Source organism: Heliangelus exortis, chromosome 4 (assembly GCF_036169615.1).
Source record: "Heliangelus exortis chromosome 4, bHelExo1.hap1, whole genome shotgun sequence".
Classification (NCBI taxonomy): domain Eukaryota; kingdom Metazoa; phylum Chordata; class Aves; order Apodiformes; family Trochilidae; genus Heliangelus; species Heliangelus exortis.
In genome coordinates this window covers 563,838-589,246 of record NC_092425.1, presented here as the reverse complement: position 1 = coordinate 589,246, position 25,409 = coordinate 563,838, and the positions used below count along the sequence as shown (strand labels likewise).

At 43.7% G+C, this 25,409-nt stretch overlaps 1 long non-coding RNA gene across 1 annotated transcript in view; it reads left to right on the top strand.

Annotated features, from left to right (window-relative positions):
- Positions 1 to 25,409, top strand: part of LOC139795639 (uncharacterized) — a 504,885-nt gene that overhangs the window by 113,205 nt on the left and 366,271 nt on the right. The window lies entirely within an intron of this gene.

The window sequence follows — 25,409 nt, the reverse complement described above, 5'->3', positions numbered from 1 at the left end:
GTCCAGAAAGAGTTGATGGAAGTTCACTTGACAGTTTTCCCCGTGACCTGAGGCCCAGTGGTGTTTGTGGAACCTCTGAAACTAAGTAGACTCTTTCCCCATGATGGCTCTACTTCAGAATCAAATTCCCAGCAATATCCAAATGTTCTCATGAGTGGGTTATTTGATGGCACAGAGCAGCACAAAATGGCATCCTTGTTCAGTTGTATTATTCCATTACACCACAACTATTGATGATGAAAAGCAAGCAAAGCATGAGTTTTGCTGCAAAGCCATTTGTTAACACTCCACAAGTTTCTCCTAATGAAAAGACAGGCACATTCCCTTACATTTGCTGTGGTTTAAAAGTATCACAGTTGCATTTGATATTAAGGGCCCATTTATAAATATTTTACTGCATTTCAATAATTGATAAAGTGATTTACAGCCACCTTGATAACACATTAATGCTTGTGGAGTACATCATGCTAACCATATTAGCTGGAAATATGTTTTGTAATTGCAGAGGTTTGTCAGTGCATTGCCTGTTAAGCTTTTATTGCCAGTGCCTTTTGATTGTTTCTTTGGTTTGTTGTTTGAAATGGGTAACTGCTTATCTGAGGAATGCCTGTCCTTGCTGCCTTCTTGGGGTTTTTTTATTTATTATTACTATGTGTGTGCTAAAGGTTCTCCTAATGAATGCAAAGCAGCAAGCTGCTACAGTGGTGCTGCAAGATGATCGCAGGTTTGGTTATGCATGAGAACACCTTGCTTTCCTCTCTTTGGAAAAAATCTCCCTCAAAAAAGCTATTACAACAGACACGGTAAAAACCTTTGTAAATGCAGCATTTCTCCCCCCCTCTACATTCTGTTCACCTATGAAACTCATTTTCTCAAAAAAAAAAAAAAAAAAGGAAAAAAAAAAAAGCTGTCAAGTGAAAATCTTAACAGAATTAAGGATAAACTGGGATAACTAGATTGTGAACTGGCAAGAGAAAATACTAAACAAAGGAGGCTTTTGGAAGAGTAAAAGAACTTCTACAGCAGGAACCACCATCTGTCCATTTGAAGTTGGGAGGATGCCATCCTGTGCCTCTGCCCAAAAGTCTTCCTTACATCTTGTTGGGAGGTGTCTGGCATTGGATGTTGTCAGAGGTTGGGTATGAGACTCAGTGCTTTGGTGTAACCCAGGCCTCATATTTTTATCAGTCTGTGAGAGATGTTGGCTGTAACACTGCTGCATTCTGTGTCCCATTACCTCTCCATGTATAGCCAGAAGGGAAATGTCTGCTCCAGGTCTGAACAACTTGCTGGAGAGGTGCATCTTGGCAGTCACTATCAGTTTAAGCCATAAAAGCACTGCTATACTGATTCATAGGGATGGCTGTAAAAATAAAATATATTTCCAGTAGTAGTAATACTTTTGCTGCAATTGAATTATCTAACTCATCATCATCACACACAGGCTGGATAGGTTTTTGTACAGCCACTTTCAAACAACAGCAGCTGTTTTTCTCCATCACACCCATTTTGATTTCTCTTAACCACCGTGAGTCAACATCTCGACAGGAAAAAAGGAAATCTGCCACCACACAATGTGCTGAATGCTTTGGTTTTCTTTTTAAATGGTGTTAGGGTAAAAGGGTGGGCAGAGCAGCAAGAGCTGTGTAGGCTGGATAATGTGTGTTTGGGCCCGGGTCTTGGCACTGGAGTTCCAGATGAGAACACCAAGTAAAGTGACAAGAATTTTTGGACTTGGCTGTTGTGGCTTTCCACAGCTGGGAGCTGCTGGCTGGATGATGAGCTTGTCTGATGAGCTGATCCCTTGTCAAGTCTGATCTGGTCTAATTCTAGGCACGCCAGTCAAGAATCTTGTTTTCTTTTGTGAAATAGTTGCATAGCATTAGTTTTCAGCTGTGATACTCAGCTGACATTTTCAGTGCTGTAATAGCACCCGTCACTTGCAGTGAAAGCCTTTAGAGTACACTAAAGCAGTTCTCTGACTGCCTGGCATTCATACCTTTCAGAGAGTGCAGTGGCTTATCATATTTTTTATTTGGCTTTTAAAATTGGAGATGCTCAGTTCTGTGACAATATTCTTATTTGGTGACTGTCTTTCCAGGCTGGCAGCTCTTAGGGTTCTTTTGACAACTCCTTCAGGTTTCTCACTTTTCAGGAATGGTTTGTTTCCTGTCCATGCTTAAGTGAAGTTGCTTCTGATTCTTACAGTTTAAATCAAGGCAGAAGAGGTGAATACTCTGCATACTGAGATGCCCTCAGGCTCTCCATGTCCTCTGTAGTCCTACCCCTCAAAGCAAAGCTCAGAGACTCTTGTCACACGAGTTTACAACCCTTCTAGAAATTCCTCTGCAGTAGATGAGCTGCTTGGCAGATGCTGTGAAGCTTGCAGGTGTTGGTTTTGTAACGTCAGGAAGGTTGTCTCATGTCCCAGAGCTTTAATTAGAGTATTTGTCGTTTTCCATGTTGATCTGAGGAATGTGTCACGATGAGCTGTTCCTCTAGGCCTCTACTGAAGCACTTGGCTTTTGCCAGTAATGTCAGTCGAGGTGTGCTGCCCAGCATTAACCTCTGCAGGGTTAATCTGTGAGACAGCTGAGTAGCTGGGGCCCTGCTGTGTCACAGGATGTCTGAGGGGTGGGGAAAATGAGCTTTTGGAAAAGACTTCTAAGAAGTGAAGTACAAAACCTTAAAAAAACACCAGCGAAACAACTGACCAGTGTTTTAATGGGTTTGATAAAGGGATTATGTGAAAGCACCTCCTGAGGTAGTGTAAAACATCCTCACTTTCTAATACAGAAATGCTCATCCTAGAAAACTCTCACTGATAGAAGACCTCAGTTTTTTGAGAGATGTGTCTAACTCCAGAACTGGAATGGGAAGGCCTTCAAGGCACACTGGCAATACCTTTCTAGGAATTACTGCATTGGAAAGCACAGAAGTTATGGACAACAGTCAAGCCTACATTTCAAGAGGAGAGTGGAACAGACAGCTTCAGCAAGAATTAGGTTAACCTGAGCTGTTCAGAGGTTCTGGAGCATACCTCTAGGAAATTTAGAAATCCTGTTTGTGTGTTTTGCTGCAAAATGTGTTCCTGGCTTCATACTAAGTTTTCAGGTTCTTAATTGTCATCACAGAAACACCTGTCACTTGAAAACATCATAGGATAACCTTATGGTTATCAAAGTTCCCAGAGGAATGTTTGAGATATGTGACAGAGATTATTTGAACAGGCTTTGTTATCCAGAAAGGTGCAGGTCTCCTATGGGGTCTGTGGTACATTTATCAGCTGTGTGCAGGTGTCCTTGGTATCTGGAGGGTGTTGTGATGGCAGACACCCACCTCAGGATCCTGGGTTGCTCCATCAAATGACTCTAAGACTCGGGTTTATTCTGGAGCTCTCTCTCTAATACTGTTGGATCTGTTATCATCAGCAGATTCCAAGAGAGGGAGGAGAAGGAAACCAGAAGCCTGTTGAGGGTGTTAAAATCACATTAGGATAACACAGGAGTGTTCAGTTTACAAACCTGGATCTCTGAAGGTGTAAATGAACATCTGGTGCCCATGCTAATTGCTGTGTTCTAAAGTAGGTGACTGATTTTTTGGGAAGGAGAGCTGAGCAAGGCCCTGCAGTAGTGCTATTGATGTCTGAAAAGGGTAATTTTAGTCGTGTTCCTCCGTGCATGCCAAGACATTTTGTGTCTATTAACTTCTAAATCAGACAGGTTACTTGCAGGCTGTGCCTGCTCTATTGACATGGCTTTGGTGTTTAAAATCTGCATTGCTGAAGGGACTATTGATTTTGGGTCCCTTGGTTTTGGTTTTTTTTTTTTGTTTTTTTTTTTTGATTGGGCTGCCTGAGAGACCATAAAGACAATGATCCCAAATTTCTGAAAACTGAGTGCCTCCTTTAGGAAAATCAGGTCAACTGCATCTACCCATTTGAAGGCTGTTCAAATAGGGACCAAGTAGCTGCATTTTTTAGGCACTGTGTGTTCTGATTCCATCCACCACATTAGCTAGTATTTCACCTTCCATGCTTGTGTATGTTTTCTGTCATTCTCAGTCTTACTGCAAATTAGTAAGTTCTATTCTTCTAGCAAATAAGGAAGATTAGGTCAAAATTTCATCAGACACCTCTTTGGGTGAAACAACAGTTATCTGTCATAAGAACAGCCACCCCATACACCCCTCCAAAGTTCATCTTTTAATGAATCATTGTGTGATTTCTAGTTGAATTTTTAATCTTAATATATTTGTATATTTGAAAAATGTTAGCAGAGATGAGCCAAACACAAAAGCTCTCTCTGCTTTGTAAAGTCCCAACAGATTTAGGAGGGGTTTGTACTACTTGAGCATGTTACAGTTTACAGAATAATTGCATTTGTCCCCAAGAGTTTGAACAGAGCTGTTGTTGAACAGAAGAGAAGAGGAGGGAAAGCTAAGGGAGGCCTAGGTTTTGGTGTCATCATTGGTAGGACTCATTATTTTGAAGAAAAAAGGTAAATGGACTATTGATTTCAAAGAAAATGGATGTGTGGTGGTTGCTGCTACAGCTGTGTATTATTCAAGTATTATTTATGTTCTTTTGAAATACAGCAGGGGGCACAGATTTGATTATTCTGTTGCTGTGGAAACCACAAATGTATGTAGCTCAGAAATTCTCATTTCTGTTTTCAGGGCCATGTGACATCCCTTCAAAGTGATGGGTTTAGGAAAGGCAGCACCCTTGCAGGAATAAAATTCTGTGAGGGGAAAGAGGTATGCAGAGAAGTGGCAGGACAGGACACAGGCATCTAATGAAATGTGAAGTGGGTGAGTTGTGCTTTTCTATCCACCTGGCTCCAGTGAAGCTCCTTTATAAAGCAGCAGTTCTGGGTTTGGTTCATCCAGGACACTGGTGACTGTCCCAGTGCTGGGTGTAGTAGATGGACAGGAAGTGCTCAGCAGCTCAGAGCCCTCAGGGTGTTGCTCTCTCTCAGCTGACTTTGCTGGGTTGAACAAGAGCAGCTTGGAGAAACAGAAAAACCTGTGAAGGAGACAGGGGAAAGGGAAATTAATGAATGCAATATTAAGGTCTATGTGATAGCATTCTGACAAACTGCCAGCATCACATGCAGGGACAGATGGAGCTGGGGAATTTCAGGTCATGGCTAAAAAGAAAATAGCATAGGGGAAGGACACCATATCTATTAGAAAATTTTGGAGCAGTTGAAAGGGGTGGAGGCTGTATGGGGAGAGAGAACCAGTGTGGAACCAGTTAGGCAGTGATGAAATCAAAATAAAAAAATATAAGTGAGTTTTAAAACCAAAGGCAGGGAATAGTTAAGCAATGTAGGTATGTTGAGGAGAAATACTGATGGGAGAAACATCTTTTCAGGGACAAGTTAAGAAACTATAATTCTAGAGAAAACTACATCATGAGTTGATAAGACTGAGAGATGGAATAACAAAAAAAGGAGCTTGAAATGGTGAAGTCTCAGTTTATCAGGACATGAGACATCAGACACAAGCAGCCTGACCCCAAATGTATCTCAGGAAGCTGCCTTTCTGAGAAGCCCAGGAAGCAGCCAGAAGAAATGGGAATATCAGTTATAACTGAAGATGCTGACATAACAGCTAATTTAGGAACTTGGTGGAATGTTTATAAATGGGCTGCTGCTGTCTTTAGGTATAAAGGCTACAGAAATGATGGAGCAGGGAATACTCTGGAAGTGGAGTTACATGCCAAGGAAAGCAGCCAGTGCAGGAAGTAAGCTATCAATAACTGTGTGAATTCCAATTCTCTTTGAGAGTAGAGAGAAATCCATCTCCAGTTATTGTATCAGCTAATCAGAATAGCTGTGAGATACATGGATCAGAGAGGCTGACAGAGGGAATACCATGGTAATGGGCACCTACACCAGCTGTATGGGGAATGACAGCAATACAGCAATTTTAGGCTCAGTTAATAGCCACCTGAAACAATTACTCTGCTGGATGTGAAGGGACACATGTAAGGCATAGAATCTGCTTCAAACTGTAAACTCTCAGAGCTTTATCTTGCAGTGGTGCTCCTGATGTCTATCTGGCAGCAGCAGCATGCAGGGGCTGTTTTTCTATGGAAAAAATCCAGACTCAAAATAAGAAAAAAAAAAAAGAAATCACAAATTTAGTACTTAGCTTTGAAATGGAAATGAGATCATTAAAAGACAGTTTTCAGAGATTGTCTCAAAGCAGGTGCTATGTCTAGAATGGGACCAAAGATTAGCACCAGGTGTAAAGTACAAACCTTTTTACTGCTTGTGTTATCAACCTGTTTAGGACACTTAGGATGCCTTTTAGCAGGCAGTGTTTTTAAATACATGACAAAAAGCCTCTATCCATCCTAAAACATTGATGGCTCAAGGGGAGAATACTAGGGAAAGAAGGGTATATTTAAAGAAATGAACATGTAGACTTCTTGATAAAAGTAGAGCTTGTACATAGTTCATTTCAGGACTCAGAATATGCCTATCGGAGGAAGTATATCAATATATCCTTTAAAGATAGCAAAGTTGGTAGCCATTGTAGTGCTTTTTGTCTTTTCTTTGTGAAAAAACTTTGGAAATTGTATGTACAGCCTAAATTGTAGCTGTGTGAGAAAGGTCATGGTCAGGAGGAGCTGGCACGCTGCACTTGCTGTCTCATGATACAGCTTCTAATGGCCTGTTTGGCATCAAACTAACCTGATAAACTATCTTTTGCAAGGAAAGGACAACAAAGATGAGGAAAAGTAACCCATAAAATGAAAGGAACTGCCTTATTTTGCAGGTGTTAGTTGTTTCCATGGTGGTTGGGATGGCACAGCCCTCCTGCTCAGGCTCTGTCCATCCATGTCCCTGCAGCTGCCTTTTTGCTCAGTTACCCCCATGGGAATTTCCCAGCTCCCAGCTGTTACCTTCATTAGAGCTGTCTCGAGTTGTTCCATCTAACAGGTTTCTCAGGGTATCTTCTGTGTGGCTAAGCACCTTGTTTTCACAGGATTTGTGTGCATATCTTACTGCAGTCCTGAAGAGGTTATTCCCACATCCACTGCAAAGTGTGTAGCTGGGCAGTGCTTTCCCTCTTCTCCTCTGCATCCCCCACACAAAGCCTCCAGTGCACACCCAGGGTGCTGCCAGGCTCCTGGTGAGAAGGGGGGTGGTGGGGACCCCCAGGAGCTGAGGGGTCTGTGGGTGGGTGATCCCAGGTGAGTCAGGCACACGCTGTGCTTTCACATCAAATGATTTGTGCTGGGCTTTCAGGTTTGGTTTGGTGTGTGTATATATATGTTTGCCAGAGGTCAGCTTTCCTCTGAAAAAGTGTTTTTAAAATGAAAATCAAGAGTTTAATGTGGAGGAAAGGTCAAGAATTGCTTTTTGGGCTGTGCTGAGGCAAAGTAACTGAGAGAAATAGGCTGAAAGAGAATTAAAGAAAATGTCAAGTAAGATTTCATAGCAATGAGGTCCATTAAATCTCTCCAGGGAATGATAGCAACCCTGTGTTAAATCCTTCAGGCTAGAAATGAGGAAGGCATTTGGGCAGTGCTGCTTTCTCTTCTTCCAGTATCCTTTGCCCCTCTTCTATGGAGTTAATTTAGTATGTACAGAAAAATGCCTCCCTTTTCTTGATACCAAGGGCTCTTTTAGGAGCTGAGCTTGTGCAGCTCCAGGTGCAGATAACAGGAAGTAATCCTTGCCCCATCCATGTGGAGTGATATCTGGAGTCTGCCTCTGGTCATAGGTTTGGAATGTAACAGGTTGCCCACATGGAAGAACAGATGCCCTTGGAGGCAGTAAAACAGCACATGAAAATAATGTTACACACAGGCAGTTTAGCAGCAAAGCTAACAAAAATTGTTACAGATTCTGCAAATACAATCAGTGGGCATAGAAGGTGAAAATAAGTATTTGTGGAGTTGCCAGGCTGCCTGGATATAGCACAGCTGTGTCCTTTGCACGTTCCACAGGGCTTTGAACCAGCAGTGTTTGCCATGATGGCCATGCCCTCAGTTTTGTGCTTGGTTTGGGAACCAGCCTGAGGACCTTGAAGGTGTGCAGCAAAATACTGGAGCAGAACCACAAGTACTATGACCAGTAGGGCTGGAGTTTTTTTCCCTTTTGAGATGCACTTGAAATCCAAAGAGCAACATTTTTTTCTCCTCTTTGTGCTTTATTTTTTTTTCCTTACAACTCTAATCTCATGTTGGAAGGTGAGTTTTATGCTTAATATGTGAAGAGGACAACATAAAGATAACAGCAAATCCAGTAAGGAGGTTGCCATGTGCTCATCCAGAATTAATTTGCCAGGATTTATGTAGGGAATCATCATCAGAACAGTCTTCTGCTGAGGACCACGGGCTAATAGCAGATAACTTCTGCTTGACCACTGGTGGAAGTGTGAGATTACTGGAAAAGAAGTAAAGGAGTTACACTGTTGGAAGGAGGAAGTTTCCTGGTGTGCTTGCTTTAGAGGATATTTAGGTAGGTGAAGGGAGAATATTTTACAAAGGGCAAATACAGATGGCATTTGATAGTCTTCTTTGGCTCAGACATGGAGTGGATGTAAGTTGGCACAGCTTCCTTAAAAGTCACTGAAATAAGGTGATTGACATCTCTGGAGAGTGTAAGGCAAACTGTTTATCCAGATTTCATACGGGTTTTTTGTGAGAGGGAGAAAAGGAATCCTGAAGACCATTCAGGATGTTTCTGCATTGCTTTCCAGCTCCTGTGAGCCTTCCAATGTGATGCAGCTAGGATTATGCCTTTGTGCTCTGCTTTCCTGCTGTGTGTGCTGCAGCCTGATTCCCTGATGACTGAAAGAAATAATAGAAATTCTGTTCCAAAGTGCCAAACAGGAGTTAAAAATTCATAATAATTAAGCTTTCACCCTGCAACAAAGTAATTAATATCTTGTTATAGGAGAGCTGTAGCAGATGAGGGCCTACCCAGCTGTGATTTTTCTGAACATGATCAAGTTGAAGGAAGAGATTTAATACCTGTTGTATGTAAAGGAATGACCCTTAAACAATAAAAGCTTCCAGACTGCTGCAAAATCTCCTAATAAAGTAGTACCCCTATATGATAGATGTGGTTGGAAGGGACCTTAAAGCTCATCCAGTCCCAACCCCCTGCATGGACAGGGACACCTCCCACCAGCCCAGGGTGCTCCAAGCCCCATCCAACCTGGCCTGGAACCTGTGCCAGTGTCTCACCACCCTCACACTGAAGAATTTCTTCCTCATGTCTAACAGTCATTTGGACTGTTTCCTCCAGGCATGCTTTTGTGTCAGGAAAAAATAACAGCTGGAAGTAAAAACCAGTGTTCTTTAATACATCTCTCAGCAGCTACAATCTGTTACTACTAAAGAGAGTGTATCAGGACTGTGACTGTGGCTCCTCATTCATAGACAGATGTATTTGAAGAGCAAGCAATGGAATGAAAAATTATCTGTAGGTATGATGCTGGATGCTGGAAAAGAATGCCAAGGTTTGAATGCTGGGGGCTCTTTGAATGGCAGTGGAGAAAGCTCACTGTCCTTTTAGGCTTCAAAGGTACTGAACAGAAAGCAGCCTAGACCTGGCCTACAGCAACCCTTGTGGAAACTTCAGTATTCCCTGAATAACATCTCTCAGGACTCCAGTTTGGACCCTAATTTAAAAGTAAAGTCATACTTTCTAAATAAGCAAAAAAATTTTTTAGTTTTTGAACACTTACAAGTAACACTTCTGTGAAAATGGTTTTTATTTGAAATCTGAAGGATCTGGGCTAGTACTTCTGCCCAACCCTGCCCTGATGTAAGGGGTTTGGTGGGGAGGTGTTTGTTCCATGGCTGGAGGAAGTTACACGTGTTGCCAAGCCTGAGGACCTTCAACCAGCTCTCTGCCCACCCTACCAGACCCTCTCACTGTAGATTGCATTCCTCTAGTAAGAGAAATCATGGATGAATGACCTAAATTCACTAATATTTTTTGTCCTGTATTGGGCACATACCAAGTTAGAGGCATCAGTTATGTGTCTCTGCAGGCTGAGCGTGGAAACCCTTTATTTAGGGAGGAGCATGTATATGAGAACAAGCCCTGTGTCTGTCCAGATCAAGATTCAGAGCATTCCTTACTCTTTCTGGGCTTCTCAGTATCTGGGAAATATTACATCAATCATACCAGTGTGTATAGCACTGCCATTGCTGGAGATTGGAGTCTGAAGTGCCCATATGCCATCTAGCTAAAATTACAGTCTGTGTTTATTAGTTTGCCAGAATTTATGCCCTGTGCTCTGCAAAATGTTCTGTGTATGCTGGTATTATGCATTTGTATACTAATATTTTAAAATGTTCTGCTCCTTGGAAAGGGCTGGGTGCTCATTAGCAAAATGAAGTGTGAAGGAGATGAGGTTAATGAAGCAGGTGCTATCTCAACTGGGAAGCAGAGTCACTGCCTGCTCAGACAGAGACATTTGGTCCCTGGCTAGGAAGCTGATGCAAAGTACAGATGCAGAAGGGAACGGCAATCCTGGAACAAGCCCTGCATTTATTTCTGTGATACAAAGAAGCAAGGAATATGGCTTTGTCTGTAGAGAAACTGTGTAAGTCTCTCTAAGGAACCTCTGGTATATTTTAGAGTGAGAAATGAGGAGGATGGTTTTCTAATATATGTGGATATGTATCTCCATGGGTCTTTGTCTGCATTGCTCTGGTTCTGGATGTGATTGGCAGTTGAGTAACTTCAGGGTCTTACCCAGACAGGTCCTTTGTTTTGAATTTACCAGGTCATAACTAAGCTGTTGTCATGCTGAGAAACTGAAAAGGGTCCTGCAGTTGAATAGTCCCAAGGGTTACATGTGGGCAGAACAAACTGAGCCCACAGTACCAACTCAGAATCCCTTTGTGTAATGAAGGGTGCTCAGTGGGTCTGCTGAGCTCTGCAGTAGCGTAGGGACAGGGCCATGTAAAAGAAGGGTTTCATACATTCTGGTCCTTTGGATTTTGAGTGGATTCATTTACAGAATATAATTTTTAAAGTCTTGTTTAAGTTGTGCTTCATTTTGCACGGAGTAAAATGTGTAGAGCAGGAGTCTGGTCCCAATTCATCTGTCTCCTTGCACTGCTGTTCTGTTGGTCTCTCTTGCATGTGTTTTCCTTCTTTTATTTTTCAGTCCCTTAAGTACTGTCTCTGTCACCATGCATACATGTATGCCTAATCCATCCTTTTCTACTCCCAGAGCTGGAAGTCAGGCTTTCAGTACTTTTCATTAACTTCTTACTGTTGTATTTTCCCTAAGGCTTGATGTGTCTGCGCAGTGGTTTCTTGACCTTTCTACCATGGATGTGGTGAATAGTTTGTTCCCTTTGTAGCAACCTTTCATGTATTTAACAGCCTTTTAGCAGTACAGTTTACATGCAGCCTTCCTGAGTTACCTGATTCACAGTTAATATCTGCTGTCTGCTGGACGTGTTCTGCTCTGTCCTCTCTGAAGTGCCAAGCTGTGCCGAGTATTTCTGCTGCAGCCCTGCTGCTGGGTGGGGAGGCTGCAGCTCTGCCCGGGCAGGGACTTTCTCTTCACATCTCCCTCTGTAGCACTTGCTGTATTTGTGACAGTTCCTGTATTTTGACTCATTTGGAGCTAGTTTGGAGTCACCGTATGTTACTGATAATGATTTTCTGCAGACTTATGAGGCATTTCAGAGAAGTAATTGGCATCTTATTCTCCAGACTGTCAGCGATGACACTGGCTGATGTTGGCTTAAGAAAGACCTTTCTGGGACTCTTCCTGATAGTTTGGGTAGGAGATGACACTGGAGAACTTTGAAAAGCTTTCTGCAGAGAAATGTGGAAGTTGAGCAACTTTTCTTTACCATTTCAGGGATGCCTAAACATTGGTCTTAGGCTTGTAAACTTTTCTTTAACTTGACTTTTTCATCTGGGGAAAATACCCGGTTTGATGTTTTTTCATATTGCTGTGCTTACATTTTCCTTCAAAGGTGCTTAGAAGTGATTTCTGGGAATGGAATTCTCTTTCCCAACCAGTCTGTGTGTCTTGTCAGGTAGCTTTATCCTTAATGCCAGGGCTGACCCAGTATACAAACATTTAGAACAACAAAGGTGAGTATGAGCTGCAAATTTCCTTAGTTGTTGAAATTCCTATGGTTCCCTCTACTGCAGTTAATGGACTCAGCCATCACTCTGCTTAAGTCTTCAGTGAAGAGTTTGCTTGCAAATATCCAAATGTAAGAATTAGTCATTACTTGTCAGTTCCTGTTCTTTCTTGTGCCTTTGGTCAGTTTGTAAAGCAGTATACAGGAACCTAGTAATCTGTGGTGAAGTCAGGTGGCATCTTAGATGGAAGTCCCTTCAGGGACAGCAGACCTTAGAGTGATCAAGGTTCAGAATGCAGTCAGGGTTGCTCAGTCTCTGCTTATATGAAAAATGTGCTCAGCTGCATCTTTATGGATAATTGCATTGATTTGCTGAGGCCTGAGTAAACTTCCATATAATGTAATTGTTGTGTATGTGCACTTTACAAGCACATACAACCTGTGAGACCTTTTAGAATACACAAACAGCCACATTTTCACTGCAGTCCTCTTCTTGGTTTAATGGAAGCATCGCTGACTTGGGAACCAAAAGCTCCAGGACAGACACAGTCACACTTCTGACACTGGCTGGTGCTCTTACCTTCAGTAAAGCTCTTCTCCCCTCTATCCCCATGGTCTGGAATAGGGCTGGTATCTTGGTTGGATGAATAACTTTTGGAGAGACTTGTCTCCATTATGTTTTTTTTTCTACACAGGTGTTTATTTCCAGACTTAATTTTTCAGCCTTCTTAATTTGCAGATCTCTCTAAATTTTACAGCACAGGTGTGGACCCCAGTTGAGTAAATTTCAGCCTTTTGATAATGGACTTTGTTTTCTTTATTATCTCTGCTGCCATAATTAAGTATTTTTCCTCAGTAGAAATTAAAACCTCTAGGTGTTTTCATAGTTACCAGCACCAGCGATGCTGGGTTCATCCCGTTCCTTTCTGTGCAGTGCTGAGAACTGTCACAGGAGTGTGTGCTGCCCTTTGAAACAGAAAATACGTGTATTGTGCTTTGAGTTCCAACTTGGTCTTCCCCTTTCATGCTGGGAAAATGGTTTTTCAGAGAGGCTGTGGGTACTAACAAACAGGATTTTGGCCGTGTGCTTTTGTTCTGTAGCTCAAGGGCTGCTGCAGGAGGAGCGTGTCAGTACCTGTAAAACATTTTGCTAACATTTCTGTTGCCTTTGAGGAATTTTGGCGAGTGATGGTAAGGGAGCAGAGCACAGGTCCTGAAGCTATTAGATGGGTGCTACTTCCTGCCACATCTGGGTGTACTTGGTCTGGGGAAAGTGTCCATCCAGCTGGGTGGGAGCTGCAGCAAACACAGCAGTGCTCTGAACTTTACACTTCAGGCCTGGTGGAGCCTCTGTCAGCCTCAGAGGACCTACTGGGCCCTGTGATGTCAGAAGTCTGCTGCTGTTGCCAGGCCCTAGGAAGTAGGGGATACATTTGCTTTCACCAGCTTTCTGCAAAAAGTGCTTTATAGTTCTGACTTGGTTTGTTGGGCACCTCAAGTTTTTCATAGGCTGGTAGGGGCTATGTTCTTCAGCCTGTGTCATGTGGATTCATATAAAGACCACAGTTTGAGAACTCTGCTGGGTGAAGTGGCAATCCTTGTGCTCTGCCTGCTTTTTATTCTTTTCCTTGCTTGACAGTGCCTGGCACGGCCACGTTTCTGAGCACACCCCCAGCTGTCAGTGCCTAGCTCTGAGCTGCATAGTGCAGAAACACTTCTCTGCTCCTGGGGATACCTTTACTTTTAGGCTTGAATCTTCAAGGTCTGAACAGTCATAATTACATGCTTATTAGTTCTGGGAATCAAAGTCTTCTTTTGTTGAGAAATATGCTCACTGGGGAAAGCTTCCTTTAGGTGATACTTTCTTTAGGGAAAAATTAAAAAGAAATAATGTGGTTTGGTTAGTTTGCAAAGAGGGTGTTTCTCAGCCTGAGCTATTCCGGTGTCATGGAGCTGAAGCCCTTAAAGCTCCTGCTGTTTCTCACAGGCTAACCTGACTGAAGTCTCCAGTGCCTGCCATGCTGGCACCCATTGCCTGTGGTGCCCCCAGAAGTCCTGTAGAGCAGAAATGATCTCTAACAGTGCCTCGCACAGCAAAGGCAGTGTCACAAGAGAGCCATATCCAAGTTACACGGAGAAGTTTAAGGTTCCACTGCTCAGGTTTTTGAGTGCTTAACTCAGAAATTCATTTTGGTTCATTTCCTCAGCTTTTATTTTGGTAATTGGCAGCACTATAAAATTCTGAAGTTGTACAGGGCAGCATTACACAGATGTGGTGTGCTGGGGGAGCAGCACAGACCTTTGAGTGTCAGAGCTGAGGAGTGGGGAGACTGGAGAAGCAGACCAAAGTCATGGTTCAGAAGATGTATCTTGGGATTCAATAGCCAGTTTTCTCCCAGTTCTTTTAAGCTGGTGCACTTTTTCATAGCAATCCCTCTGTCCCTTGATTTCTCCACATTCTCTTAAGCTGGCTCAGTTCACCCATTTTTTTGTTCTTTTTCAAAGGGGTTTGCAGCTGATAGCACCAGGCTCCTTAGAGCTTCACATCTAGCACTGGGCTCTGCAAGCCTCATCTCTTCCTCTCTTCAGGTGCTCAGTCCCTTACCACAGCCAGTCCTGTTTCCAGCTTTGCCTCAGCCAGCCTCCTTTACTTCTGAGGAGTTAATGCCTCGGCCAGTTCCTCTGATTCACAAGATCACTGTTCTGGTTTGTTGAAGATTCAACCAAGTATGTTAAATGAGAAGATCATTTTTTTCCCTGTGACATCAATGAAAACTTCATATCTTCAGTACTACCACTACAAAATTGCTAGGTCCAGTGCTACAGAAAGTTGTTGAAGTCTGATTTGCCTATTTGTTTTTAAAAGGGAGAACAATGTAGTAAATAAAATCTGTTTCTGATTTTCAGAAACAATGGAACTTTTTTTTTTTCTGAAGCCCCACCCTCAAAAAACCCAAAACAACAACAAAATCCCCATTCAGCCTGAGGTAGGCTTGTAGCAAAGGTGATTGCTGGCAGAGTTGTAAGTAATTGAGAACAAGGTCTTATAATGAGACACGTCAGACAACTTTAAATGCTGGTGTTACTGCCACTTCCATCTGTATTATCCAATGTTCTTTCCATGCTGGTCTGACCTTGCTTCTCTTTTACTGAATTCACTGACATGGTCTTTAATTTGGGTGCCAGAGAGTGAAAGGTATTTTAAGAAGCATCTGGTTGCCCCTCTCCAAAAAACAAATGTCATGGCTAAATCATTATGTAAACAGACCCAGTTGGTACTGTACTGTTTCACTGGTGTTTAGATGTGATAAACATATGGAAATAATTACACAGCCACAGCCCGTTGCCAAAATGTGTGGATAAAAGCCTCGCTCTGGTTTTACAAACAGAACAAGTGCTTTCCCATGTCTTTGCAAGCAGAGGCTTAGAGGCTGGTGTGGAGCAAACACTTCCAAAGCCTGTTGCCCAGCTGTGCTTCAAGTTCTATTTATGATGTGGCAGGAAGGAGAATTTTTTTCCATGAATGCTCTTTTTACCCAATGAAACTGTTTACCAGGTCAGTGCCCCATTCATACTGTTTTATCATTTCATGCTCTTCTAAATGGGACTTCATTTGTATGGGCAGTAAGACTATTTTCACTTAAATCCTGAAGAGATATGTCATATTCTTGAAGAGGGTTTGGGGATTTTTCCTCTCCCTGATTGCACTGGGAGACACATGCTCTCCCTAGGTGGAGAAAAAACTGACTGTGGGTGGTTCTAATTTCTTTTCTGCTTACAAACCATTTCCCTTTTCTTAGGCTTTTGGATTCCCTTATTCACAGTATGGACTGGACTACATTTTGGTTACTGCTTTAAGAACTGCTAGCAGGGGAATGCAGAAGATTGAGTCTGCTGCATCTTCCCCTGAAGCATTTCCCTCTGGCAGGCATCAGAAGAAGGCTTGATTTAGTGCAGGGATCTGTTTACACTTTGAATAATGGATTTGTATTGGGCATATGCCCTTCATTGTTGAAATTCCTATTTGGAGATTATTTCAATGCTTCCTGATCAAGATAAAGAGTTTGTCTGAGTCTATATTGTCAGCTTGGGTTATTTAACAGTCACTTAATCAGATAATGCAGATATAAGCCCAGAGAGTGAGATAGGAAGCATGTTCAGTAAATGCACTCCTTTCAGCTTATCTCTTGTGCCAAGTACCAGTGCTGTTGCTCTGGGAGTGGGTCTGTCTGGCAGATTGTTCTGCTGGGCCATTGTTGGATGATGTGTGTTTGCTGGCAGAGTCAGCAGCAGCAGCACCTGGTGCTCAGGAGCTGTGTCTCAGAGGCCTCTTGGTGTAACTCTGCATCCCACCTTTTTGGGGTCCACTCTCATGGGCACCTGCCATGGCAGGGATCCGGGGCACTGTTCTGTGAGATGTTTGCCATCACAAGCCCAAGCAGAAGTTGAGAGCAGTTGATTCCCCAGTCAGAACAGGAGGGCAGGTGGTACAGAGACACAGACCTGAGCAAACTGCCCTGCTGTGTTTGGGAGTTGTGTGCACAAGCCCTGAGCAGCCTCTGACTTTGTGGCCCAAGGAAAGCAGGGTTGGGAGCCTGTAGCCCACCAGCCCAGCTGATGCAGTGCAGAAGAGAAGAGCACACAGAGAGAGGGAAAGTGGCTGTGGGACTGGTTAGGAGGAGCAGTGTCCAGCAGGAGAGGATGCTGCCATTTGAGTGCAGAGAAGGCTGAGGGTGCAAGAGTTCATGTCTGTAAGCTGGGTGAAGGTGGGGAGAAGATCAATGTTGTTATGATGTTTTAAATAATAATTTGCATTTGAAAGAGTCCTGAGCAGAATCTGATTTTTCCAGAGCTGGCAGTAAAGTCTGTTACTTCTGACTGGTTTTAAACAGGTGGTCTTAATATTTCTAAGACATTCTTTACTCAGAGACAGTGCTCCATGAAGAGCCTATACACAGCCTTTTTTTCCCAGGAATTAGGTTTTTGAGGTGCTGTTCCTCTGCCTAGTGTGTTCAATAGTGTGGGTCTAGAAACAAATCCAAGCCCATTACAGGCAGGGAGCCCTTTTGAGCAATTACCAAGATTCATCACCTTGTGGTACCCGTTTTCAATTCCAGCAGCAAGTACTCTGTTGTTGAAGTGCAGTGAAAGCTTCACTTTCTCTTTTGTTTGGGTTTTGTTGGCTATAGATTCTACCATTTCACAAAATCAAAGGATAAACTATTTGAATGAAATGAGCGGGGTTTAGGAAGCTATTTATTGCCTTCAGCAAGCTGCTAAGCTCCTCTGAGCAACATGGTGACAAGCAGTGGCAGCTAGAAATCTCCAGCTATGAATCATCTCCAAGTCTGCTCTCCACTGGCAGGCAGCATCCACAACAAGATCTCCAAAACTTAGACCAGAAGAGTGGTCTTCTGAAGGAAGGGTGTCTTAAGGGATTCCTCAGCAATCTTCTTAATTTTTTCCTTGTGTGTGCCTGTTGGCATAGTGTGCATTTGACAGCAACCAGATTAACTTGGGGAAAAAAAAATAGAGAGAGAAGAAAGTGCTGCAGGAAACATTTGGCAGGCAGAGAGTGTAACATCAAATGCCTGAAGTGAACACAGACTCTGGTGATGGTAGCAGCATGTCCTCTGGTGTGAGACTAATTGAGAATGGCTGCATGTGTCATGCATGGTGGTCTCTCACAGTTCTTCCCTTTGCAACCTTAATTTTGCAAGCTGGCACTTTGTGTACTTGTGTGAATGAAGCCTTTGGTGGAGCAGGGTTTATCCTGCCAGCAGGAGTGGCTGCCTCCATGGATCAGGCCCTTCACTTGATGGGTTTGCTCCGAGCTTGGCTGGGGAGAGCACGAAACTCAGCAGTGTGATGGGTTGAAGGGCTGCATCCTCATCTCTGTTGGCCCAGGTTGCTGTGGCAGGGACCTTGAAGGACAGCACGGCCCTGCTTTCTGTGCTGGCTGGAGGAGGAGACATTTTGCCTTGGCTTTCCCTTCCTGCAGAGCAAACTGGTAATTCAGGTAAGGCCAGGAGACATGGGCCTGTTTGTGCTGTCTGAGAAAACAAGGAGAGGGGACACAAAGCAAAACCCTTTGCAGGAGAACAGTGATCTTGTAGGCTGCTGATGTGGCTCTAAGCTTTCCCCTCAGAAAATGCAGATGACCTGAGGAGGAAGGAGACTCAAATGGAGGGGAAATTGTTACCCAAATCTAGCTGAAATCCTTCATGCTGTTTACTAGAGGGGCTCAAGAATTCTCATCTCTCCTTATGCTGGAATGTTAATGGAGAGGAGGCTTTTGCAGTTTCATTGCCTTTGAGCTACTCTTGTCCATTGAGGAGAGAAATTGCCATTTTGCAGGGCAAAGGAAAGAACTGATTGTAAAGTTTCCAGAAAAGATCCTTTGTCAACAGCAGTTTTGTTTTTTTGTGGAAAAGGTGTTTCAAATGTTTTGCCTGAAAGACTGGCACCAGCCCTGCAGCTAACAGTTATTTTTGCATCCATTGGATTGAGTCTTCTGTGTTCTAGACATCTCTAATGGTGTCTAATGGTGCCACTCTCCAGTGGCATATTTCCTGGCAATTCTTTCACTGAATAACACAACGGGACAGTCATTGCTGTCTTCCCACTGTGTGTAGCAGTGCCTTGATTTCAGCCTTTTGATGTTCCCTTAAAACACAGCTGCTGGGTAAGACTGACTTGTGAGTGAAACATGGCTTACCCAAGCAGTCAAAGATAGAAACGACCTCTGCTTAATTAGCAGGCAGGGGAAGTATCTGGCCTGATCAATGTATTTTATTTCAGTTGATGTACTTATCAAAGGTCTGCAAAGTCACATAATTCTGTAAAGTCAACTCGTTTTCCTCCACTTGTATATCCCTACCATAAGCACCCATTCGTGTATTTTCAGTCTGAAGGCCCGTGAAGTGCATTCTGTGCTACACAGTGCTCACAAAGTTTCATCCAAGTGTCTTCACGTAAAGGTCCAGTAGCAGAGTAGGACAAAACATCAGTAATGGGGGTTGAACTGATTGCTAAGCTGCCAGCTCAGGGGTGTCCTGCTGGGACAGCACTGCAGGTCATCATGTGTTCCTGCTGCCAGGACAAGGCAGAGGAATCCTGATCTCTGCCAGAACAGCACTTGCTGGAGTGTGAACTCTTTTTTCAATAAGCTGCTGGTTGTAGCAGTGCTCCAGACTAGGGCTGGCGGCTGTCCTGGCTTTTGGGTTTTTATCCCATAAGCCTTTGAGTGCCAGTGAAGAGTTTGTGTTCTGATGGCTGCTTTAGATGTGCTGCATCTTCCTCACACGTAGCTGACCTGGGTTGGTGAGGGGAGAACAAGGCCTCCCACCTCTCTGTGTATGTGCAGATCCATTTTTCATGGGCAGTCAGACCAGTGTGCTTTGCTGCAGCACCTGCATGCATGTGGGGTGGGCCTGGATTTCTGCAAAATGAGGCATAAAGCCCACCCACATAATGTATGCTCTGAGGCATTTCTAAAATGTATGGATCTGGTATGTCAGGTTCACAGAGTAGTATTTTTGTCATGGCATTGTCCTGAAGATAGTTTCAGGCTCTGGCTCGTCTGTGAGAGCAAAGGTGATAGATCAAAGTCTGGATGAGTTTAGTCAAAAGGAGGGTGTGCTTTTCAAAAAAGTTGTTGCTTGGTGGTGTGTGTTGAGGAGTGTTAAAGAAATAGCTGCAGGTTAGGCTTGAGGATTCCTGGAGGTAAGAAGCTCTGCTTCTACATAAAAGAAATGTAAATTATCCAAAATCCGAGTCCCTTATGTCTGCAAGCCTGCCATTAAAACCAGTGGAGTTGTGGATGCTCTCTGAAAATTAGAATTCTTTCTGGGACCATAAAGTCCATGCAGCCAAATTTGAAGTACTGTATAGCCATGGTCAAAAATATGACAGTAACTCTAAGTCATCGCTGTTATTAATTGTATGACAGCTTTAGAGCTATTGGAGCACCAGTAGAAGAGAACTAGGCCCAGGAGACTTAATTAACGAGGTGCTTTGTTGCTTGGCAAAAATCAGTGAATTATAAGTATGTAAAAACAGATGTAGCACTTGCCATTTGATCCAGAAAAGTAGCCCCTCGGTTAATTGGGAAGCATAAAAATGTAAAGACTTGTTAGGCTAAAATACATGTAGTCTGAGTTTAAAGAGTGTTGTAGTAAATGCTTTGACAAGATGTTTGCAAAGTGAAGCTCTCAAAGTGTCACTGCATGACAGAACAGTGCTGCCACAGAAGTAGTGCATGTGGTTAGTTAGCAGAAGAGAGGATGCAAAAACGTGGTTCCAAGGCATGTGTAGGATCTGTGCTGGGAAAGGTGAAAGGAGAACCTGCTGGCACTCGTCTCTCAAGCACAGGTTTCAACTTGGGGCACAGAAGAGGAGGTGAAAACCCATGGTTGTGCTGGGTAGAACATCAGTGGGGGTAAAGCAGGAGCAAAATCCCTCTGGAACCTTTGGCTGTTTCTGTAGAGTCCTGCAGCACCTTAAAGCCTCTCTGGTGGTATGGGGCTCCTGCTCTGGGCACGTGTGATGCCTGGTTTTCTTGCCTTTTTTTTTCTGTCAGTTTTTTTGCTTGTCTCCTGTTGTTCCTTCTCAGTCTCACACGTATTCCTGGCCAAGGTTTTTTACATTTTGGGTTGAATTTCAGGGGGGCAGGAGGTAGCTGGCATTCTGTTTATCCCAGTACTATTTCATTACCCTTTGTTTGCTCGAGCCCCTTTTACAGCCAACCAAATGTACTGCCTCCTCCTTGCTGCTGCTCTCCTCTTCATTGGCCTCCCATCCCCCAGTCCTTCCCCCATGGCTCTCCATTTGCCATTGTCTTTGTTCTTTATTTCCCCCCTAAGATCCTGAAACAGCTCTGGGAAGATGAAGCATTCAATCTTATTTCCATCTCCAGCTAGCACTTTATTAATAACCCGTATTTATTTAGCATCTCGAGCCTGCCAGACGCAGCCATTCACACACACAAAGGCAGGCACAGTGTTTGCTGGCAGGATATTGTCTTCCCAGAAGCTTTCCTCCTCCTGCCAAGCCAGACTGCTTGTGTGGAATGATGTTTCTGCTCCAGCATCATCCTGATGAAGGCATCTTGGGAATGATCCTGGGCCCTGCTAGTCCTGCAGCAGTGTGCTGGTGGGCAGTGTTGGCCCTCCAGGGTGAAGAGATGAGCTAAAGCTGGCTGCAGAGCTGAGATGGCAGAGGTCAAGGCTGGTGACTCCTGCTTCTCAGTGATCAGCCTGGATGGAAAAGCAACAGGTCCCATCAGGATGGAAGTAGTGCTTTTTTCAAACCATGGCACATGGCAAAGGATTCTTCAGAGCAGTGACAGGTGTGTTTTTCAGATGTTCCTGTCTGATACATGGTATGGGAGTTCCAAGAAATGATTCAGCTTTTTCCTGATGCCCTCATCAGGGGAAGATTCATCCTAACAGCCCCTTGGAAACCATTCCATTGCACTGGTGGCACTTCATTTACTTTACAGGAACCATCACATGGTAATCCTAATGACAAGTGACACACTCTAAGAAACCATGGGGTAGCATTTATGCTATCAAATACTGAAATACTTTTATCCATCAAAAAACAACTTAAAAGTTCTGTTCTTACTACCCAAGTCTTGTTGCTGTTTATGAATAGATGTTCCCCCCAGCCTCACCCACTGCTGCTTTGAATTAAGAGCAAAGACTTGCACTGGCTCCAGGGAGTGCCTAAGGGAAGAGTGGATCTGCACACAGAGTGTCTGGAACAGTTCTGTTGTGAGATCCGGGGCTGCTCAGAGCCCAAACTCTGTCACTGCAACACCACTGCTGAGCTGCCTCCTGCATGCTGGGCAGCTCCAGACCTGCTACTCAGCAGCTGGGCTAGAAGCACACATCATCTTTGCTCTTTCTGCCTGCCAAGCCCTCAACTTTTAGGGAATTGATTTTTAATGAAAGTGCTGGGTTTTATATAGTTTATGTTATAAGAAATAATCAGCTATTTCTCTGTGCAGGCATAACCTGTTAGTTTTCTGGAGTACATTGGCATCTCTTCCCTGCCTGCAAGCATCCTTGTTGCCAGGACTCCAAGGAATTGCAGTCACATTGCAGAGGAAAAATAAGTTCAGTGAGCCTCCACACTGACATTTCCTTCTGCTTTTTTTTCTCTGTATGATGTATGCTTACAGAAGGGAATCTTTAGCAAGATGATGTAGAACTTCAGAATTAATCAAACTGCAAACATTCAACCAGATGAGAAAATTGTATACAAACCTTACTGGAGTTACTGACTGGTGTTTTGGAAGATAGTGTCATTAGATTAATTCTTATTGACAGTGTTGCATCCAAATTAGCAGTTTCTATAATGAAGCTGGGATCACCTGTCAGTTTCTATTGTGTTGAGTCTCTTCCTTAGGACTGTATTGTTTTTCTGTCTTCTGAGATCCTAAAGCCCATGGCTCAGCTAAGTGTCTCATGGAGACTGAGCTGTTACTCATTTCATTGAGTTATCACAGTTAACTATTTCTGGGTTTTTTTGTCAGTCACCTATAATTTAACCAAGGTGACCTTGGTAAGATTTCCAGCTGTGGAAAGACAATTAAAAAAAAGAAACAAGTAATAATCTCTTCAAGCACTATTTAAATTCATGATGCTACTGTCTGATTTTCAGAGAGTCTGCATAAATTCTGTGTTAGGGATGTAAAATGTTACATGAAACATACAAAAAAGTCTTGTTTTTTAGCCAGTGGAACATTTCTAATGTTCTGCAGATGAGCCTAGAATTCAAAATCTATAAATGTGCATTAGTATCTGAAATATTTTCACGAATTTCAGACTCAGACACAAGAAACCCTTTTAGGAAAAGTATTAATGACATCAACTATTCACCATAAACACAGATTGATTATGATATCACCTTTTTTATCTTTTGGGAAGGGATATATTTTTTTTATTTCTTCCACACATAGGACCTCCAAAGCAGGAGGTAAGGGTTCCTAGATTTCACTGCAAACAAGTGGATCCCAATAAATAAAACAACCAGGGATCCTTCAGCTCCTTTCAGCTTTCTGTAAAGGAAGAAGCAGCATTTAGCCTCAGATTATGGCAGTTAAGAAGCTTCTTATATCCTGTCATGGTTGTGTTCTGGTAAGGAGCTGGATGCCTTAAGATCCAGCAAAATGATTCTCAAACTTCAGGTCCCATCAAAAGCTGTGATTTCTGGGCTGTTTTACAGTCACTTATTAGAACCTGAGTTTGTTTTTCTGGATGCTGGTTGGGCTTTTGTTTGTTTGTTTAGTTGTTGTTTATTTATATCTTTAAAAGCCCAACAGATATTCTATTAGAATTAGCATTTAATTTTGAAGACAGTTCTGACTGTATAGCAGACATCAATGAAAGGAAATAGCAGATAACCACAACTGACCATCTGAGCTTCACTGAACACTCAGGAATTGAATTTTTTCTCAGCAAATTGTCTGCAATAAATCAAATGATAAACAAATACACAGTCTGGAGAAAGGCACATTTAAGCTACTGTGATTTAATTAATGTTTGCTCTTCCCATATGCTGGAATTCAGTGTGCATCAATCCAGTTTTGGGTTCATCACCAGCTTTTCCGGACAGCAGCAGTGAGCAGTGTGGTGTCCAGCTGGCAGAGCTGCTCTTGTGGCTACTTGGTGCTCCCAAAGGTGTTGCCAGCTGGAACTGATTTGTGGAGATGAGATGTGAAAACTCAGTGAAGGCACCAACCAGTCTGCCAGGGAGAGACTGAGAGTTTGTGTTGGAGAAATCCAGCTGCAGGGACTGAGTTTGAGGAGTAAGGTGTTCAGCAGCATAAGGACTTATGGAAGGACAGGAAAAGTTGTTTCATTAGAAAAACATCTCAAATCAAGGTCAGGCTGCAGCTTTTTTGTTGCTGTTGTTGCTTTTTGCTTTTGTTTGTTTGTTTTTCCCCAGTAATGCATTTTTTTGTTTATTAATAATTATGGGTTCAGCATAACCCCTTAAAGTGTGGGATGCCTCATGGCTCTTGCCCAAAAAGAGGGAGCAGGGCTGTAGCACCAGTGCTTTCCTCTCCTCTTTGGGAATCAACAACAGGTATCTCTCTCAAGACTTTTAGATTGCTTTAAGAAGCATTCAAGAAGTACGAGAAAAAGTTTCTTCCATGTCCCTGATTTAAAGCATCTCAGAGAGAAGCCTTGGAGCCATAGGTTGGTGTTGTATCCCAGAGCTCTCCCTAAATTAAAAGAAATTAGAATTAGAGAGGAGGTTATTGCAGCCTGGTAGAGACTGCTCACCCAGGAATGAGAGTGTCTGAGGTGATGCACTCTTGTGCATTACAAATTCAGCAGGGGCAGAATTTTGTCTCTTTCTGGCATTTTTGCTGCTCATGTCTGGCCAGAACTCAAACCAGAAGAAGGACTGTGAGAGTGAACAAAGGCAATGAAAAAATTTGTCCTGGTTTTGTGAAAATCATAATAAACTCAGACTGCATTTAGTTGGCAGTCTGGACGAAGTTTCTTTAGAAACCTACTGAGTTTTTCCGAGTTGCAGTGTGATCTTTGTGCAAGAGGATCCTGCCTGAGGCTGCACCTTTCCCTTCTGAGCCGGCTGGTGGTAAAGCTGGTGCTGTGTCCCTTCACCAGTGGCTGCTTTGGAGAGAGGGGATGGCTCTGATCCCCTGGCACAGGGGCTGTTTGTGTGCTGGGTTTGTACCGATAAAAGCTGCGGTGTCAGGGAGGGGGCACAGCCATGGGCACTGACACTTTGTGCCTGGGCTGAGGGGTCTGAGCTGGGTACTGGGGGGAAAAGCCGAGTGTGAGGAGGTGAGCCCCGGCACAGGCTGCCCAGGGAAGGGATTTAAGGACCAAACAGGGTTTTTGTCAGTCTGAGCTCACAAAGTGCGAACGGTCCCACGAAGAGGCCCAAAGAGCTGGGGCTGCTCATCCCGGAGCTGGGAAGGGCCTGGAGGGGCTAGAGGAGAGCAGGAGAGGGACCTTGGCACGGGGGGTGGTGACAGGACAGGGGGTGACAGTTTTCAGCTGAAAGAGGGGAGATTGAGGTTGGCACGAGGAAGAAATCCTTGGATTTGAGGCTGCTGAGCCCCGGGCCCGCGTTTCCCAGGGAAGCTGCGGCTGTGCCCAAGGCCAGGCCGGGTGGGGCCTTGAGTACCTGGAGCTGTGGGAGGTGTCCCTGCCCATGGAGGGTTGGGACTGAGGGATCCCGAGGGTCCCTTCCCTTTTCCCCCTTCCCTTCCCGGATCCCGGGGCCGCCGCTGCCCTGAGGAGAAACCCGGGAACGCCTCTGTGAGCAGAGGAGG